This window comes from Balaenoptera physalus (genome assembly GCF_965194825.1).
Source record: "Balaenoptera physalus genome assembly, chromosome: 5".
In the NCBI taxonomy this organism is placed as follows: domain Eukaryota; kingdom Metazoa; phylum Chordata; class Mammalia; order Artiodactyla; family Balaenopteridae; genus Balaenoptera; species Balaenoptera physalus.
Genome location: NC_138884.1, coordinates 114653295 through 114672392, shown reverse-complemented (window position 1 = coordinate 114672392; position 19098 = coordinate 114653295). Strand labels below are relative to the sequence as shown.

Genomic DNA, 19098 nt, shown 5'->3' with positions numbered 1-19098 from the left:
GTTCCCTCTAGATGCTAGTAGGGATTTTTGCCAGGTGTTGATGAGCATGAAAAGTAAGAAGCAGATAAATGTGATTAGGATGGATTCATTTTGTAAAACAATGACCCTCCCCAAACCCCTGTATGTGTGTGTGTATGTAGGCGTGTATGTGTGTATGTATATAGTATATACTTTCAAGCATCCATAATAAAAATGTGGTGCATAAAAGGAGTCCATTCATGTAAATCATTTGTATGTATCTGCACTGGAGGAGATGCATGAAGGCCTGGTCACCTGAGGGCCCATGGGGGTTACCCTGTGCAGCAAGATTCAAGGTGACCTTTGTTTTCCTTTTTATATCTGCCTGTACTGTTTGAATTCTTTACAATGAGCATGTATTATTCATAGAACCAGAAATAGCCCACAGAAAACCGTTTTCATCGGAAGGTGGACGGGAGATGAAAGAAGCCTGTCCTGGCACAGGGACCTTGCTGCTGAGGAGGCTGGACGCCTCCACGCTGGAGGTGGTAGAGAACTTGGGCGTTCTGCCTGCCCTGCCCGCGTCCAGGCTGCTCCACCCTGTTTCTGGAGGACAATTCGCCCCCCCACCCCCCCACCCCCGTGCCATCTCCCTGCCGCAGGGAAGAACGCTGTCCGGTGCAAGAGCCTTGGTCAGCTATCTTAACGGTCACCACTGTCTTTTAAAACAACTTTTTATTTTGAGATAATTGTATCACATGCAGTTGTAAGAAAAAATACCCAGCAACTCATTATACTCGTCTCCCAATTACCCGCACTGGTAACACTTTGCAAAACTATAGCACAACATCACAAACCAGACAATCAATGTTGATACCAGCCATCCACCTTATTCAGATTTCCCTGGGTTTATATGAACTTGTGTGTGTGCGTGTGCATGTGCGTGTGCGTGTTTAGTCCTATGCAACTTTATCACATGTGTAGCTGTGTGTGCCACCACCACGGTCAAGATACAGAACAGCTCCAGACGAGGACCCCGCCTGCTAACCCTTTATACTCACAGCCACCTCCCCGACTCCTGGCAACCACTAATCAGTTCTCTATTTCTAGAGTTTTGTCATTTTGATAAAGTTATATAAATGGAATCATACAGCTGTTCTCACTCCCCATCATCCCCATCCTTTGCATTTGAAAGTGAACTGATGGAGAGCATGGCCTTGGGGCCATAGAGACCTGGCTGTAATTTCCAGATCCTTTTTGTCAGAGTGACTTGGCCTCTTTGAGTTTCCACTGTCTCATCTAGAAAATGGGAATCACAGCACCTGCCCTGCAGGGATGGAAGGAGGTAAGCTTTTCAGCTATGTTTACCAGCAGTGTTACCAAGTACATTTAATAGCCCCAACCCTGTTTTAGGTGTGTCTTGATCGGAATCTATTTAAATAGCCAAAGCAGCCTGTGAAGTGGGTTCTGTTCTTCCCATTACTCAGATGAGGGAACTGAGGTTCAAGGTAACCTAGAGACCAGATGGTGGACCCAGGATTCACATCCCAGACCATCTGGCAGGTGTGTGGTATGGCAGCCCTAGGAAACCAATAGAGATTCATATATATTAACTCATTTAATCCCCACCCAAAGCTCGGAGGTTATTACCATTATAAGCTCCACTTTACAGATGGGGAAACTGAGGAAAGTAAAAGGGCAATAACTTGCCTAAGGTCACCAGCTGGTAAGTGACAGAGTCGGGATCCAATGCAGGCAGCCAGGCTCCTGCAGTGGTGGGCACGAGCCTCAGGTTCACTCTGGCAGAATCCCCTCTCCAACGCTCTCATAAGTTCACGGCCTTCACAGCCAAGGGAGCTACAACTTCTCGGAGCAGCATCTCTGATGAGAGCCTTTGTCCTCATGATGCTGAGCTGAAACCTACCTCCCTGTGATGTCCAGGCCTGGGTCACACACCACAAGTTCCATGTGCCAGGGAGGCCGCTTTGGAGGAGAGGGATGGGCTCTTGGCCCCCACGCTACTGCTTCCTGTGTCTGAGCCCTGGGGCCCCCTCATCCCTAGTGAGGAAGTAGTGATGGTACCTGACTTGTAGGCTTGTCCTGAGGGTGTGCAGTGAGCACACAGTGGCAGTAGGCGTGGATTCCCTGCAAAGTAAGGAGGGTAAAGCTGCAGGCTCCTCCAAGACTGGGGAGGGCCTGAGCTATGGGTTCAGGTGGTCACATAGTTTTGACAATTTTGCAAATGTGAGATATTTTAGCCACAGTTGGTCAAGCCCACTGCTAGGGCTGCCATAACAAAGTACCATAGACTATATGGCACAGAACTTATTTTCTCACGATTCTGGAGGCTATAAGTCCATGATCAAGGTGTGGGCAAGGTTGGTTTCCTCTGAGGCCTCTCTTCTCGGCTTGCAGATGGCCGTCTCCTCCCTGTGTCCTCACGTGGCCTTCCTGTTGTGTGTGTCTGTGTCTTAATCTCCTCTTCTTACAAGGACACCAGTCATGTCGGATTAGGAAACACCCTAAAGACCTCATTTACCTTAATTAGCTCATTAAAGACCTTGTCTTTAAATACAGCCAGAGTTCGAGGTGCTGGGGGCTAGGTCTACAACATATGAATTTGGGGGACACAGTTCAGCCCATAACACCCACCGTCTCTTTCCCACTGGTTTCCCATCATCATACTCCTCATGTTGGGAGGTGCTGGGGTGGCTGAAGGCATTTTGGGGATGTAGCTGAAGGGAAGTTGAGTGGAGGATGTCTTGATGTGAGTTTAGTGGGCTATGTATATATGGTCCTCAGCCAATCTGTGTAGGTCAAGTTATTGCTCCCTGAGCAGGTACAATGGCTTCCAGGTGTGCCCTTCCCCACACTGTGCCAATCCAGGGCCACCTGATGCCTGAGTAAATGGGTAGAGGAGGAACGAGGTTTAAAAGGTAATTTTTCCAACGGGGAGACCTGGATTTGCAAACCTTCAGAGTCAGAAAGCAACCTTGGAATCACCTAATCCAGGGCCTCTCAGGCCTCAGCAGACATTGGAATCATGGGGGCACTTAGTAAAATACCGATTCCTGGGCCCTGCTATTCCAAGGCCCCACTTCAGCGAGATGCGGAGGAGCCCGGGCATCTGCATTTTTTATATGTTTCCGCATGTGCCTGTGAGGGGCACCAAGGTTTTGGAACTGCTGGCAGAGTCATCTTCTGGAAGATCTGTACAATTTCCAGACTTATTTGAATCTGTACAATTGCCTTTTGTCCCCAAAATTAATAAAATCACAATGAGGAAACTGAAAAAAAAAGCAAGTCTTCCAAATCCTACTGTTCATTTATGAAACAATGATAGAGGTCTTCCCAAATTTGACAACAATCCCAACAATGTACATGACTACTAATAACGAGTTATGAAGCTGAAAGAAAGTTTTCTAATTAACGTTTTATAAAAATCCATCATTAGGGACTTCCCTGGTGGTCCAGTGGTTAAGACTCCATGCTCCCAATGCAGGGGGCCTGGGTTCAATCCCTGGTCAGGGAACTAGATCCTGCATGCCGCAACTAAAAGATTCCACATGCTGCAACGAAGATCCCATGTGCTGCAACTAAGACCCGGAGCAGCCAAATAAATAAATAAGTAAATAAATATTTTTTTAAAAAATCCATCATTAGAGGAGCACTCTGAATTACTTTCTATTTTCTCTATAGAAAAAAATATTGCGAAATTATTGTCCTATGAAGAGACAATCCAAAAAGATGAAAAAGCCAAAAAAATGTAGAGAAAGATATTGTAAAGGTGGATATCAGTTAATTAAAAGTTTATATTATTTTAATGGATTTTTTAAATGCTTGTGATATCTGACAACTTGAAACGTTTAAACATTTGTTGTGATGTTTAAAATTATTCTAAATACATATTCACTTTTGTACTTAATTTTGTATTGTAATTTTAAAATTTCTTTTTCTTAAAGAGGACCTCCCAAATTGTGGAAGCTCCAGGTCCTGTGAAACCTGGTCCACCCCTGCTAGTTGCCCGCTCAAAATCCATTCTCCCCTCTTCCTCGCCAACAGAACCCTGATTTTGTTTCAGGCAACAATGAACCCTCCTTACTTTTTTGTTTTTTAAATTTCTATGAAGCCAGGGGTGGCCATGTGACACTGACCTGGTTCAAGAACAGAGGTCTCTGGGAAGACTTTCCAGGAAAGTGGTTAAAGGGAGCCAACTCAGTTGAGTTATGCCTTTTGCCCTTCCCTTTCTTTTTTTTCCTTAAAGATTATTTATTTATTTATTTATTTTTGGCTGCATCAGGTCTTCGTTGCGGCATGCAGGATCTTTTGTTGTGGCGCGCGGGCTCTTCCTTGCAGCGTGCAGACTTCTCTCTAGTTGTGGCATGTGGTTTTTCTCTTCTCTAGTTGTGGCATGTAGGCTCCAGGGCGGGTGGGCTCTGTGGTTGTGGCTCACGGGTTCCAGAGTGCGTGGGCTCTGTAGTTTGTGGCACACAGGCTCTCTTGTTGAGGCACGTGAGCTCAGTAGTTGTGGCACACGGGCTTAGTTGCCTCCTGGCATATGGGATCTTAGTTCCCTGACCAGGGATCGAATCCATGTCCCCTGAATTAGAAGGTGGATTCTTTACCACTGGACCCCCAGGGAAGTCCCTTCCCTTTCTTCTTGACTGGAATAGTGATGAGATGCTGCGGTAAGGGCGACCATCTTGCCACCATGAGGATATAATGAGGAAGAAAATTGTATGCTGAGGATGAAGCAGTGAAAACGGATAAAAGAAGGGATGGCTTACCTTTGGGTTTCTCATTGAGTGAGAAAAAAATAATTTGTTTAGGCCACTGTATAGTTGGCACTTTGATTACTCACAGCCAAATATAATCCCTAACTATTGAAATATGCATGTATCAACGTACCCCAAACTGAGTGGCTTAAACAAGAGAAATTTATTATTTTTCAGTTCTGGGAGCTAGAAATCTGAGATCAAGGTATCAGCATGGCCATGCACCCTCTGAAGGTGCCAGGGAAAGGTCTGTTCCAGGGCTCTCTCCTAGCTTCTGGGGGTTTGCTGGCAATCTTTGGCATTCATTGGCTTACTGATGCATCACTCTGATTTCTGCCTTCATGTTCACATAGCATTCTCCCTGTGTGTGTCTCTGTGTCTAAATCTCCCCTTTTTATAAGGACACCAGTCATATTAGATTAAGGCCCACCTCACTCCAGTACAACCTCATCTTAACTAATTAATATGCAATGACCCTATTTCCAAAAAAGGTCACATTCTGAGATATGGGAGTTAAGACCTCAACGTTTGATTTTTTTTGGAATGCAAGTCAACCCATAACACCAGGGCCATCCCTGATGCCTCTTCTCTCTGGGTGTCTCCTGTCTAAGCCTTGAGCAAGTCTTGCCAATTTGATGCTTGACCCTCTCTGATGCTCCTCTTCCCTTGCCACCAAAGCCACGCTCACCCACCTCTTTGATCCACACTTGCCTTCTTCTTCAGTCCACAGTCCATAGGCAGCCAGTGCATCTGTTAATGAGAGTCTCAGATCTGTTCACAGATATTCCAGTTCTTCCCATCTACTGGGAAAACGGGAGGTCTGCACTTCTCACCCTGATTCAAGTCAGGAATGGCCATGTGACTTGCTTTGGCCAATGAGCCATGAGGGGAAGTGATGTGTCTCTTCCAAGTGGGAACTTTAAAAGCCGGTACAATTTGCCACCTTTCATTCAAACTGCCAAAAATATTGTGGGTACAATACACAGTTTCAGATAGAGCCTCCATCAGCTTGGGCTCCTGATTCACTAGAGCAACCAGAGCCCCCTGTTGGCCCAGGTGGGATATGTAGCATGAGCAAGATGGTGAGATTTGGGTTTGTTTGTTACTGGGGCTTCACATAGCTTATCCTGACACGTACATTTTAAAAATATGAATCTGACAGTGCTCCTACAGACCACCTTCCCTGGTGAGACAGTCTCAGGATAAATTCTAAATTCTTTCCCATAGCCTATGAGAGCTTACATGTTCTGGCCTCTGGCCACCTTCCCATCTTCAGCTTTCCCCACTCTCCCGCTTACCTCTTTGTGGCACAGAGACACCCACTTTTTTTTTTAGATTCTCAAATATGCCACATTTTCCTCCAGTCAAGGGGTTTACACGTGCTGTTCCCTTTATGTGGATGTGCTTTCCTCCCTTCTCTTTGCTAGAATGTAAGCTTCAGGAGGGCAGCTGTTTGCTTTCTGTTTTTTCACTGTGGTATCTCTAGACCTTAATGGCTATCTGGTACATAGGACACATAACGGTACATAGGATATGTACCTGGTACAATAAATATTTATGAAACGAAACTGAATGAATGAATCTTTGCCTAGCTAAATGCTACCCTTCCTTCAAGCCTCAGCTGGACATCACATCGTTCATTTTACTATTGTTCGGTGATGCTGTTTTGCCTAGTAGTGAAGCCTCTGGGCTCAGGAGTAAGACTCCTGGCTCTGCCACTTGCTGGTTGTGTTACCTTCAACATCTTCCTTTAACCTCTGACTTTCAGATTGTTATCTATACAAAGGGGGAAACATAGTACCATTGTGGTTGTGCCTTCTGGACCACGGATGGCCCAGGATGGCCGCAGTCTCAGGTTATAAATATCAATACACTCTCTCCAAACTGGGTGTAAGCCCCCTGAGGGCAGAAACGAGCTTCCTGGGGCCCTTAGCTCTAGATGGACCGCCAGAGTCAGCTTCTACCCAGCACTGGGCAGAGCGGCTAGGCTGGTGGAGCTCAGCAGCAGGTTCCCCAGCCCCTCCCTGGCACGAGCCGCTGGGCCCACTGCGCACGCTCAGGCCTCCCCTAAACTCCTCTCGCAGCGGCAGAACAGCTCCCGGCCTCTGCCCCTGGCGGGGGCGGGGCAAACGCTGGGCCCACCCCTCTGACTGGCAGGAGGACGGACCAACCGGAGGGGCGCCCCGGGTGAGGGGCGGGGCCGCGCTGCGAGCCGGGCGCCGGGCTGCCGCGGGAGCTGCAGCCGGGAGTGTGCGGCACGCGCCGACCGGCTGCCCTAAGCACGGTCACCCGCGTCGCTGCATCTCAACCCCCGCCCCGCCGGGCCGCGCGCGCACATCAGCCCGTCTTCCTCATTTGCTTCTTACGATTTTTTTTTTTTTTTGCATGCATCCTTTTTCTGTTCCGTTTTGTCCTTTTTAAGGCGGGGGCGGCGGCAGCGTAAGCTCTGGGCGGGGAGGGGGGCGGCCGGAGGATGCGGTGCGGGGCTGCGCTCGCTACGCCCGCTGCTGCTGCTGCCCGGCTCGGGCCTGAGCACCGAGCAGGTGGGTACAGGTGCGCCGGGGGGCGGGAGGCGCGCGATGGCCAAAGGGGAGCCGCGGACTCCACGACCGATGGGCTGACCCATTGGCAAGGGACGCAGTGACCAGTGCCGCCCCGCCCCATCTCCCACCTTCCCCGCCCCTCCTCCAGCCTTCGCACCCCCATTTGATCCCACTGCCACTCTTGCATCTCACCTCCGAGGTCCTGCACCTTTCCGCTCCCATCCCCCAATCCCCTCCAAATCCCCCTGAAGTCTCCCAGCCGGAGGACTCTGCGTCGCCTTCCTACATACACCCTCTCCTTCTCCCGCCCCCAGCCCTCTCTTTCTTATGCCACCCCCATTTCCACTCCTCTCCCCATTCCGTCTCCAAGCTAAGGAGGGGGAGGGGGATCCACCGGGTGCCTCCCGGGAGTGGCGCGGGGGGCGTGGCCGGCCGGTTCTCCCTGGATCCCACCCACTGAGTAGGTCTGGGTCCCACGGATCTCTGCCGAGGTGGTACAGAGGAGATGGAGCCCCGGGCCGCGCCGTGGAGGCAGTCGGCGGGGAGGGCGAGGCCGCCCCACCCCACGCACAGCACACGCTGCCGCGGCCCCTGCCACGCACACCCCCACGCTGCTCCGCCCACGTGGGCGCCGGGGAGGAGGCTGGAGAAATGCGAAGAAAGGCTGGTACCCACCCTCCTGCCTGGCCGGCGCGCCCTGGGCGTACTCTGCCTCCGGAGATGGCGCACAGAGATTGGCTCCCGCGGGGCCGGGCACCTTGCCGGACGCCCTGCGTTCAGGCTAGCGGCCGCTCGGGCCTGCCGCGCCTTCGCCCCCAGCCGCCTGACTCCATCGCTCCATCACTCCACCCTCCTTGCTTCGGGCTCCTGAGCCGGCCTCGTCATCCCTGATAGAGGCTGCTTCCCAGGCTGGAGCCTTTCGCCTAAAGACACCCCCCTCGCCCCCGCACACACATACACCACCACCACCACCTCCCTTCGCCACACACTCTAGTCTACCCTTCTTCTGAAGTCTTGGCCGGCCTGGGCTCTCCGCCAGCGTCTGCCCAGCTCTCTAAGCTCCAGAGATATTGTATCTAACCCTGGTCCTCCTCCACCCCCCACACCCCTTCCATGCACACTCACAGGCACACTCTCCTTGGCATTTGCTCTTGCTCTTCCCTCTGCGGGAACTCCCCTCCTTTAACTGGACAGCTCCTTCTAGAGCAAGGCAGGGAGAGCCCCGTTGCATGCCTGAGCTTTCCTGTATGGCAGAGCTGGACATACTGCCGCCCTATCAGATGGCCTCCGCCTCCCAGACCAGACTAAGAGGTTCTGGCGGAGGGCGGGGGAGCCTAAGCCCCTCGCAGAGGGATGCACCCAGAGTAAATATCCGGCCTAAGTGGGGGGGCCTTCCCCCAACTCAGGGTGACCTGGTATGGGGCGAGGCTGTGGATGGAGTTGGCTTCTTCTCCAGGGCCTTGGGCAGGTGGCTGGCTCGTCCATGAGCCCGGATGTACGAAGAAGAGGGACAGGTTTGGGGATGGGGTGGGATGGTCAGGACCCCCCCACTTCCCGCCCCAGGATGCTTGCCCAGCAGGGCATTGTCAACTCCCAGAGACCTGCTGGTCTGAGCAAACTTTTCGTTTTGTACAACTCAGTGGAGGTTTATGGATGGCTGCACAGTTTTTGTTGTTGAGACGCCTGCATGTGGTCTGTAATGCTGAACATCTCTGCTCAGAGTCTGGGGGCAACTCTTGCCTTGAGTCTTATCACAGCAAGAAGCCCCTCAAAGGGTCAGAGTGTGGGTCCCACAAATGAGCTCATTGACATTTTCGTCCTTCACAAACCATCCATGGCTCCCATTGCCTCCATGACCTCCCAAGTTCCTCACATCCCGGCTTCCCTGGCCCACCTCTTCCTCTCCCCACCACAATCTCAGCCACACATGCCAACTCTGTGTCCCCAGATGCATCTTCCCACTTAGGTTTTCCCCACGTGCTGTGTTTTCTCCCAGAAATGATCCCCTCCTTTGTCTGTCTGGAGAGCTCCTATTCATATGACAAGGCCCAGCTCTCATGTTACTTCTCTGCGGTGTTCCTTGACTCTGCCAAACAGATTGTGTAGTTCTCTCCCAGAACCTTGTATCTGTACGTGGTATAGTATTTGTGTCATTTTGCCTTAAGCAGACCTTGCCCACTAGAGACTAGGGGCACAGTGAAGTCTGAGAGGCAGCCCCTCTTTGGTGGGGCTCCATTTTCCTGGGGAGGCGTTCATACTGGCACCGGTACTGCCAGCACTGGAAGAGAGACATGCACAGAGGGAGAGAGCATGACAGCTCCCTTCCCCCGACCTGAAGGCTTCATGAGGAGGAGGCACGATGGAGCCCGCTGTCTTAGCACAGAGCAAGTTGGGGCTGGAGAGGAGCGGCAGAAGGTACAGTTTCTGAGGAAGGCATAAACCAGCAGTGATTGCCGCTGTGTGCTGTGGCTATTTGTCTACCTCCCCGAGGACGGGCTCTCCCTCTCTCCAGGCTGTAGAGCCAGACTGCCTGGGTTCCCCTTTGGGCCCTGCCCCTTACTCATCTGTGACTGGGCAAGTGCTTCCCACCTGGGCTTTCTAACTAAAATGGGGTGCCTTCCTCAGAGAGATTGGGGGTGACTGCGGTGTATCCTGTTTCTTCTCTGTCAGCCTCCTTCCCCACTGTGGTTGGGTCAACCTGCAGGGCTTCTGAAGCTGGACTCACCTGTGCTTGTTCCTTATGGCTGTGTGATCTTGGGCAAGAGGATTAGCCTCTCTGAACCTCCATATCCTGTACAAATGAGGGCAGTGGTCTGTCTTTGGCTGAGTTGGTGTGAGATCAGAAGTGTGGTCTCTGGGCATTGGAGGCACTTAAATAAGTGGTCATGACAAGGAAGGAGGGTGTCATAAGTGATTTGAAAAAAATAAATCCTTTAGCTTTGTCACAGAGCAATTGGCCTCGTTAGAGGCCCTCTTTGTCCTTCGCAAGCTAACAGCGTCACGCCAATAAGCTAAATATTCAATAAGCAGGAATGAAAGATGAAAGGGGTGGGTGCCATGTTGACTAATCCCAACTGTGCAGACTTGTGTGAGAAGGTGCTGGGAGCTACATGCAGCAATCCTGAACTCAGAGTCCACTGGTCCCAGAACAGTTCCTTCGATGCCTCTTTCATCTAGACTTTCTCCCTGCTCAGTGTTGGGGTGTAGCAGTTACAATAATTTCCACCCAATTCTTAGGAAAACTCGTTAAAAAATTTTTTGTTTTTATTGAAAGATAGTTGATTTACAATGTTGTGTTAGTTTCAGGTGTACAGCAAAGTGAATCAGTTATATATATATTTCAGATTCTTTTCCATTATAGGTTATTACGTATTATTGACTATAGTTCCCTGTGCTATGCAGTAGGTCCTTGTTGGTTATCTATTTTAAGGAAAACTCTTAATGGAACTAATTATCATGAGCAGTGGCCACCAGCTAGGTATGGTGGGCTGTGAGGGAACAGGACTGGGTTAGAGGAGCTGCATTGAGAACCACCTCACACCTACTGGCTGTGTGACTTTGGGCAAGTCACTTAACCTCTCTGCGCCCAGTTCCTTTTCCTGTGATGTTCACATAGGGAAAATAGCTCTCTATTGTTGCTTAAACTCCCACTCCTGCCATGAATTATCTCATTTAAACTGCACAGCACCAGGCAGGGTAAAGATTATGTGAGCCCCTGACAAGCAGGGGCTGCGTCTGGATGTGGAGGTGGAGGTGGAATTAAGCAGTGTGTGTGTGTGTGTGTGTGTGTGTGTGTGTGTGTGTGTGTGTGGGTGGGGGGTGGTTTCTCTCGCTCCAGAGCTTAGATGTTGCTCCATGAAGCATGCTGATTCCAGTAATGGAAAGAAAACCTTCCTACAGGGCTAGTGAGAGAAATCAATCAGAGGAGCCTTCTCAGTGCTTTTAATAGAAACATGTTACCTTAAAGCCAGTAGTAGCTATTGGTGTTGCTGTAGCCTGAGGCTCAGAAAAAAACCCCAAGGCTGGCCAGCAGTGGGACCTTGGCTTGTCACTCTAGCCCTGAATGCCTTCTGAAAATGTTTTCTTTGCTTATGCCTTCCCAAAGCCAGATGGACAGCCCAGGGACCATGGGCCAGCAGGGAGGGGCAAGGACAAGGAAGGGGGTCCTGGGGGCCTCATGGTGTGAAGGGCAGGGGGCAGGAGCCCCTCCTGTGGGAGGTGGGAAGGGCAAGAGTGCTTGCAGAGAGTAGCCCAGGAGGTAATTAACATGCTGGTTCTGAATCAACCTGAAAGCAGCAGAGAGGGGGCGCAGGGATGCTCAGAGTGAGGGAGGCGCCAGCTCCCCAGTGGGGACAGCGCTCTGTTCTCGTCTTTGGTGATAGTGTTTATTTTCAGAACCGCAACAAGGAGTACGGTGCCTCTCATTGGTCTACAGAAGTGAATTGAGATAAATGTTGTTTTTCTTAATTGTAACAATTAACATTGGCTGAGCACTTACCAAGTGCCTGGGTGTCCGCAAGCTACTGCTCATCGGCCCGCCGCTTGATTTTGTAAAGAAAGTCTTACTGGTACACAGCCATGTCCATTTGTGTACCTACTGTCTATGGCTGCTCCTGCCCTGCATTGGCAGAGTCGGGCAGTTGGAGAAGACACCAGTAAAGCCAGAAACATTTACTACCTGGCCCTTTACAGAAGTTTGCCACCCTCTGGTCTGTGCTCTCTCCCTGTGTTTGAGTTCATTCAATCCTGAACACAACCCCAGAGGGAGAAGCCCTGCATTTCCCATTCTACAGGTGGGCACAGAGAGGCTGTGAAGCCTACCCAGGGTCACAGAACTGGTAACTGGGGAAGCAGGGATTTTTTTCCAGCAGGGGAAGAATTTATATTTTTTATTAGCTTCTAACAGAATCTTACCATGTTCAGAGAATGTGGTCTGTATGATATCTATTTTTTAAAATTTGTTGATAATTTCTTAATGTCCTAGTACCTGACCAATTCTTAAAATATCTTTGTTTCAAATATATATAATATTTAATATTAACCATTTCTAAGGGTATAGTTCAGTGGCATTAAGTACATTCGCATTGTTGTGCAACCATCACCACTATCCATCTCCAGAACTTTTCTGTCATCCCAAACTGGCGGCCCATGTTCTTAACCATGACTCCGTCCTGCCTTGTGGGAGTTTTGTAGAAAAAAGCAAACATCAGCAGCATGATAATTTAGCACAGGAGGCGTTGATGGCGGCCTTGGGTTTGAACGCCAGCTCTGCCGTATGCTGACCGTGGATGATCGTCTGTACCCTTTGAGCCCTCCACAGCTGTGTCCTCATTTGCGAAATGGGAATAACCCCAATCCCCATCCTTGCCGTCCACGTGGGTGTAAGGATGAAATAAAGAACAGCGGTGAAGGCCCAGCCTTGTGCGGTGGACAGTCGCTGTGATGCCGTTCCCTGGAACAGCCGCACCCTTAATCAGTCGTTAGGTCAGTCTGTCCTCTCTGTGTGGCTCGTGGTGTGCCCTTTATCCTTTCCAGGTCTTGGAATCATCCTCAGGACCCGTCATGTGTCCTAAAGCCCCCAACTGGACCTCAGAGGACCCACGTGCTGTGTGGAGGCAGGTTTCCTGCTGTACTTTCTCCCCTGTGGCCCAGACTTGGCTGAAGGGCCACTTTAGGGAATGAAAGGAGGTTCTGTTGTGGCCATCCTGGGGCTGCCAAGGGCTGCCCATTGTGGCAGTAATGCCCTTGTGTGTGCCAGGTCAGGGGATGCACTGGCTCAGCCTGCTGGCCCCCAAGCCTCCATCTCGGCTGCATTTTGATTCAGGAGCCCTGGACTGGCCCCTCGTCCCTTCCTTAGGGCTGGTAGGGGTGGGACACACCACCGAGGAGTGTCCTGCTTCCTATGGAGGATGGGAAGACTGTGAGGATCACAGGCGTCGATAGTGGAGGTGAGAGTGATCTGGTGAAGTATCAATAGCTTTCTGCTTCTTTTAACATTGGAAAGTCCGTCTTCTCTCTTTTCCTTTTCTATTCTGGTACTTCTGGAGGCTGATCACTCCTATCTGCTTTCTGAGACATGGGGTTTTATTTTATTTAACAGGATCATGACCTGACCCTTCTGTTGAAACAATTCTTTTTTCCTCCCCTTCCCCTTTTTTTTTAAATTGAGCTGAAATTCACACAACGTAAGATTAACCATTTTAAAGTATACAATTCAGTGGCATTTAGTACATTCACAGTGTTGTACAGCCAACACCTCTGTCTAGCTTTAAAACACTTTCATCATCCCCAAGGAAAACTCCCTCCTCATGGAACACTCACTCCCCCTCCCCCTCCCTCAGCCCCTGGCAACCACCCATCTGCCTTCTGTCTGTATGATTTCCCTATTCTGGAATTTCATATACGTGGGCTTATATAATATGTGGCCTTTTGTGTCTGGCTTCTTTCATTCAGCATAATATCCTCAAGGTTCATCCAGGTCGTAGCATGTATCCGTACTTCAGTCCTTTTTGAGGCCGAATAATATTCCATTGTAAGGATGGACCACATTTTGTTATCCGTTCATTTGTTGATGGACTCTTGGGTGGTTTCTACCTTTTGGCTATTGCGCAGAGTGTTTGAAGCATAGCTTAAAGTGTTAAAGCTTTCTTCTTGGGGCCTTGGCTACCAGGCTTCTGTTGTGGTGCTTCCACTGTCTCCTCCCACTGCTCACTGATTCATCCGTTCAGCCCCTCATCAGATGGCTATGAATGTGCCCTCCTTGCCAGGCTCTGTGCTGGGAACCTCCAGCCTTGACTTGCTCTTGACATCCGGAGAACGGTTTGTAGATTTCTCATTTTCCAAGCCAGGCTGTGGGAGCACTCTGAGGCAGGAGGGCCGGCCAGGGGCCAACCCAGTGGCCCAGAGAGGCAGCTGGCACAGCATAGGGAGCCTTTCTGATGGTTCCTGGAATGTACTGGACTCTCCTGCCCAGAGTGTTGTGTCTGCTGCTTGCTGCCTGGCCTGTTCATCTCCTGCCCTCGCCAGAACTGGCTTCTTCTCACCCTTCGTGTCTCAGCTTACATTTCCCCTCTTTGGAGAGGTCTTCCCTGCCCTTCTCAGGTAGATGCCTGCCTTCCCCCTCCACTGTTATTCTCCCCTTTGGCACCCCGTTTCTTCTGAAATCATCATGATCTGAAATGCGTTTTGTTTCCCCATTTGTGATCATTCCTCCTGAGCTAGACTGAAAGCACCGTGAGGGCAGGAACCTCGACTGGCATGTTTTCTATCTCTCAGCACAGGATGTTGGCATGTAGTAGGTGCCCAAGAAATAATTGTTGTTATTGCTTAGAGTCAGATGTGAGTTAATTTCCTAACTCCACCTTGGTAGCTCGGTGATCTGGAGCGTGTTACTTAATCTTTCCAAGCTTCACTTTTTCCTTCTGTTCAGTATGGAGAAAGTTCAGTGTCCCTAGCTCTTGGGGTTGGTGTGAAGGTCAGAAATAACTGTGCAGACGGCCCAGAGCATGTTGGTGTACAGTAGGTATTTGTCAGCTGGCGCTGCTGACACTGGTGGTTCCAGAAGTAGTGGTCATAATGATTGTGAATGGGCCTCCTAAGTCATATGCTCACTTGCCCTGGGGAATGGAAAGCACGCACTGGATTTCAAAGACTCTGTAGGAAAAAGAGAATGAGAAAGATCTCAGTAATAACTTTAACATTGATGACTTGTTGAAACAAAACTGTTGTGGATATGTCCGGCTAAATGAAATGTATCATTGAAATTAGTTTCGCTTGTTTCTTTTTACTTTTTTTTAATGTGGCTGCTGGAAAATTTTAAATTGTACCTGGGGTTCACATTGTATTTTGGGGGGCAGTGCTGCTCTAGACGCTATGCTCCTCAGGGGCAGGGACCAGGCCCAGAGGATGATGGCTCTGCCTTCTGTGAAGTGTGTGGCCCTGGACCAGTGAGTTACGTTTTTTCCATGCTTCAGTTTCCTCCTCTGTAAACGAGGCGCTCAGTCTGGTAACAAAGAGTGACAGTGCACATTTGAGGGCCTCCTGTGTGCCCCCGGAAGGAACTAGAGCCCCAGGAAGACCAGGCGCGGCAAGGTCCCTGCCCATGGCAGCTTTCATTCTGAGAGAGGGGAGACCCACAAATAAAACACAAATCCCATCACTAAGACTGTGACTGTCACCTGGAGAATATGAGTAAGGAGACTTGGTGAACAATCACAGGGTGATGAGAGCTGGGTCTCTAGCTGGGAGCCCTGAGGGCAGACCCTGTGAGGGGAACAGGCGTGGATCCACGTATAGCCAGGTGCGTGGTAGGCTCTCTGTAACTGGCGGCAACATGATTAGGATGAAGAGCGTTGGGACACTCTTCTGAGTCGCCTCCACTCAGTGGCTCTAGCCTTTTTACTCCCTCTGCATAGAATAACCACACCAGAATTTTTCTGTCCTCTGAAGAGTTTGCATGTTCATTTCCCATGGCCTCTGAAGGCGGAGATCTCTCCATGCTTCTCAGAGCAGTGGGCAGGGCTGCCCAATGGCCAGAGCTGATTGCTCGAGGGAAGCTGATTCTCAGGGCGTGGCAAGGCCACCTCCCTGTTTTGTGCATCTCCTCTGCCCCAGACCATATCCCCACTGCTTTCTGCCAGACCTGGGAGGGAGTCTGGGTTGAACTCCACTCCCCACCCAGCCAGGAGCCACGAGGGAGACAGAGCACATCACCCCTGGGAGTTCTGGTGTCCAGGGGGGGTCACACCCCTCTCCCCAACCCAGGGTGCCGTGTGTTCCACGTGGAGAGATGCCCGTGAAGGGCTTTGTCCAGGTTTTGCAGGGGTCGGCGAATGTTGTCCTCCTCGTCTTCCACGTGCACACCTGCCTGCGAGTTGCTGGCCTTCCGCTGCTGCTCGGGTGGGGACTGAGGAGTGGATCGTGCTGACATGTACGTGGAAGTGGGTTATTGAGGGCAACAGCGAGTCTTCCTCTCCAGCCCCTGTTGGGCCCGTACCACCTCACTGGTGAAGAATGAGTGACTTACCTGAGATTGCCCAGGTAGAAATGGCAGTGATGGGGGTCAGACCTCTGGCTACTCCAGTTGCTGATTACTTCTGAAAAGAGTGCAGCCAGCTTAGCCTCTGTTCAGGGCCCCATGGCCTGCTCCCAACTCAATTCCCATATTTCCCTTGGTGAATTGTACCCGCCTCCTAAGCACTGTCCCTTCTTCCAAACCCTTGCTTGCCAGCTCCCTCTGCCTGGAATACCTCCCTCACTCACCCCCCACCTGTGAAACCCTGCAGGTTCCATGGCCCAGCTTGGATGGTGGAGCTCTAGGAGAGACCTGTTTGCTTACTCTACAAGTGAAGATGCAGTGGATGAAGTCACCAGGGCTGGATTAAGATAGGAACAGCCTAGAGGCAGAGAGGCGGGCTAAAGAGGCTTCCGGTGCTCTCCTGATCTTGCCAGGGTGGCGTGCCCTGCTCCTGCCTCTCTCCTCCCAGGCCTTCAGTAGAGCATGCTTCCAGCCGCACCATCTGCCTGCCATTCCTGGCTGAGCCAGGCCTTTGCACATGCTGTTCCCTCTGGCAGATCTGCCCATTAGCCTTTCCTGCCCCCATTCACTCAGTGAACATCCTCCACGGGTGCTTAAGATCCATCATCAGCCTTATTTCCTCCAGAAAACCTTCCTTGACAATCCTTCCGCGTCGCAGGCCAGCTCAGCTATGTCCCCAGGGCTCCCGTTGCTCCGAGCATCCCTCTGCCACTGGCCTGGATTCTGTATTCCAGCTGCCAGTGACTTGTCCGACTCTCCCACTCGACAGAAGGTTCCGGAAAAGTAGGGATGCCACCTGATTCACGGTGGGATTCCCAGAACCCAGCACAGGGTGAGGGGCTCAGTAGGTGGTCAGTCGCTTTTGGCCTTTATCCTTAATATTTGCTGTTTGTAGTATTATGACTGAATTGTTTTCACTTCTGGGCCAAGAAAGGAAAAATGAACATGTTTCATATCCCTATAATGTCAGTATTGGGAGGGACCGTAACCGGGTGCCGTAGGTTCTTCTCTCTGTTGTTTGCATCAGGTCCACTCTGCCCTCAATGAGCCCTACTCCTTTCTCTGTAGCAGCCTCCTCTAGTGACATCAATTCTCCAAACCTCCGACCCCTCAGTACTCGTGGTTGAAACACCCCTGGTGGTTCTATCAGCCCAGAGATGACATTTGTGAAGCTTCTGTAGAACTCAGTAAAGCTACCCTTCCCCTGCACACGGGGATTTCACAGCCTTGCAGTGCAGCTTGCTTTTAGTTAAGGGCAAAAAAAAAAAAAATGTTAGACAGCTGTTCTTCAGAATCCAAACCATGTTCTTGTGTTCACAGGTCGTATTTCTTGTTAAAGTGGTCTGATTTTTCCATTTCTCCCAAGCTGCACCTCAGAATACGCTTTGGAAGACACATCTTCTTTTTGGAAGTTGGCGGGGCTGCTTTGTGGGCCAGGGCAGCTGGGTGAGTGAGCTTATTAAGCCTGGCGGTAATTGAGTTTCTACGGCAAGTCTTGGAGCCTTTCAGGATCAGGGCTGGAAGAGCTTCTTTTGCCAACCAGACACCTTATTTTAAACAAGGGCCCGGATGCCCCGAAATTGTGCCTAATCTGTTTAAACTATTGGGCAAATGGGCACTTTACTTTTAGGATCTATCTCTCCCTGTAAGTGTACCAGAAACCCAGGATGAGCCCAGTTTATGAGCGCCTGGGCATTACAGATCCCCTGAGCTTTCTATAGGCATGGCTAAAGGTGAATGCAAGACACTTCATACCAAATACGCAAACAAGTCCTGTTGCTGGATAGGATATCGGAAATTGGGAGTGCTCCAGTCAGAAGATGGGGGAGGGGTGCTGGGTGCCCCAAACCTCAGGTGTTCACAACATAAATTGTGAATTTGGGATTTCACAATTCACAAGCTCCCGGATTGTAGTTTCCCTTCATATTTGTTGATGAACAGAGGGCTTTGTAGGTAAACTAAGAGGTCAAGTGACAAGGACATTGGGGGCGGGTATTAAATGACTCCCTGGAAGGGATGTGGGCTGATCAGTTTGTGGTGTCTCACCTGTTCCTTGTAGCTGGTATAGAAAGGCCCTCCGCTCACCAGATCTTTGTTAGCATCTGTGCCAGGTGTCTGTGAAAGCAGTGCCACAGCACTTGAAAATATCCATGCTGTGGACTCTGTTGTGAATTCCAACCATCCTTTCGCACCTTGGTCTGAAGCACTGAACTGTTATGACACTTCTTATCATCACGTGTCATGACGGTGATCCTCAAAACACACTGCGAGTGGCCCCATGCCTCCTCTTTGTGGGAAGGTCAAACTCTAGCCTCAAATTCTCCAACCCAGGAATCTGGTAGTGGACATTATTATAGATGATGTTCTATGACTATTGGGTGAATAATTCATTTGCTCCTGTTTGCTGGAACCAGAGAGAAAAAGATCATGATTGATTAGAAAAAGAACCATTTAAGAAACCAAAACTTGCTGGAGAGGTGATTTTGTTATCTGAATTAAAAAGAATAAGCTCTTTGAAGTTCTTGCTGTGACATATGCCTGATTCATTTAATGCAAAAGAACACAGTAAAGGAGGAATAGAGGAAGTAAACTGACATGAGACATGTAGAAAACAAAAAGTAAAATGGCAGATGTAAACTCAACTATATCAATAATAACATTAAATGTGAATGGATTAAACAACCCAATCAGGGACTTCCCTGGTCGTCCAGTGGTTAAGAACCTGCCTTCCAATGCAGGGGATGCAGGTTCGACTCCTGGACAGGGAACTGAGATCCCACATGCT

At 50.1% G+C, this 19098-nt stretch overlaps 1 protein-coding gene across 2 annotated transcripts in view; it reads left to right on the top strand.

The window, feature by feature from the left end:
* The first annotated feature begins 635 nt into the window (after nucleotides 1-635).
* Nucleotides 636-19098, top strand: part of LOC309661262 (janus kinase and microtubule-interacting protein 1) — a 99459-nt gene continuing 80996 nt past the window's right edge. Inside the window, exon 1 of one of the 2 annotated variants that reach the window (XM_082462847.1) lies at nucleotides 636-7276. The gene's annotated coding sequence lies outside the window, so the exon portion shown is untranslated. Of the gene's footprint in view, nucleotides 7277-11089; nucleotides 13225-19098 lie in introns of those variants that run through there. The other variant, XM_082462848.1, reaches the window with a different exon arrangement.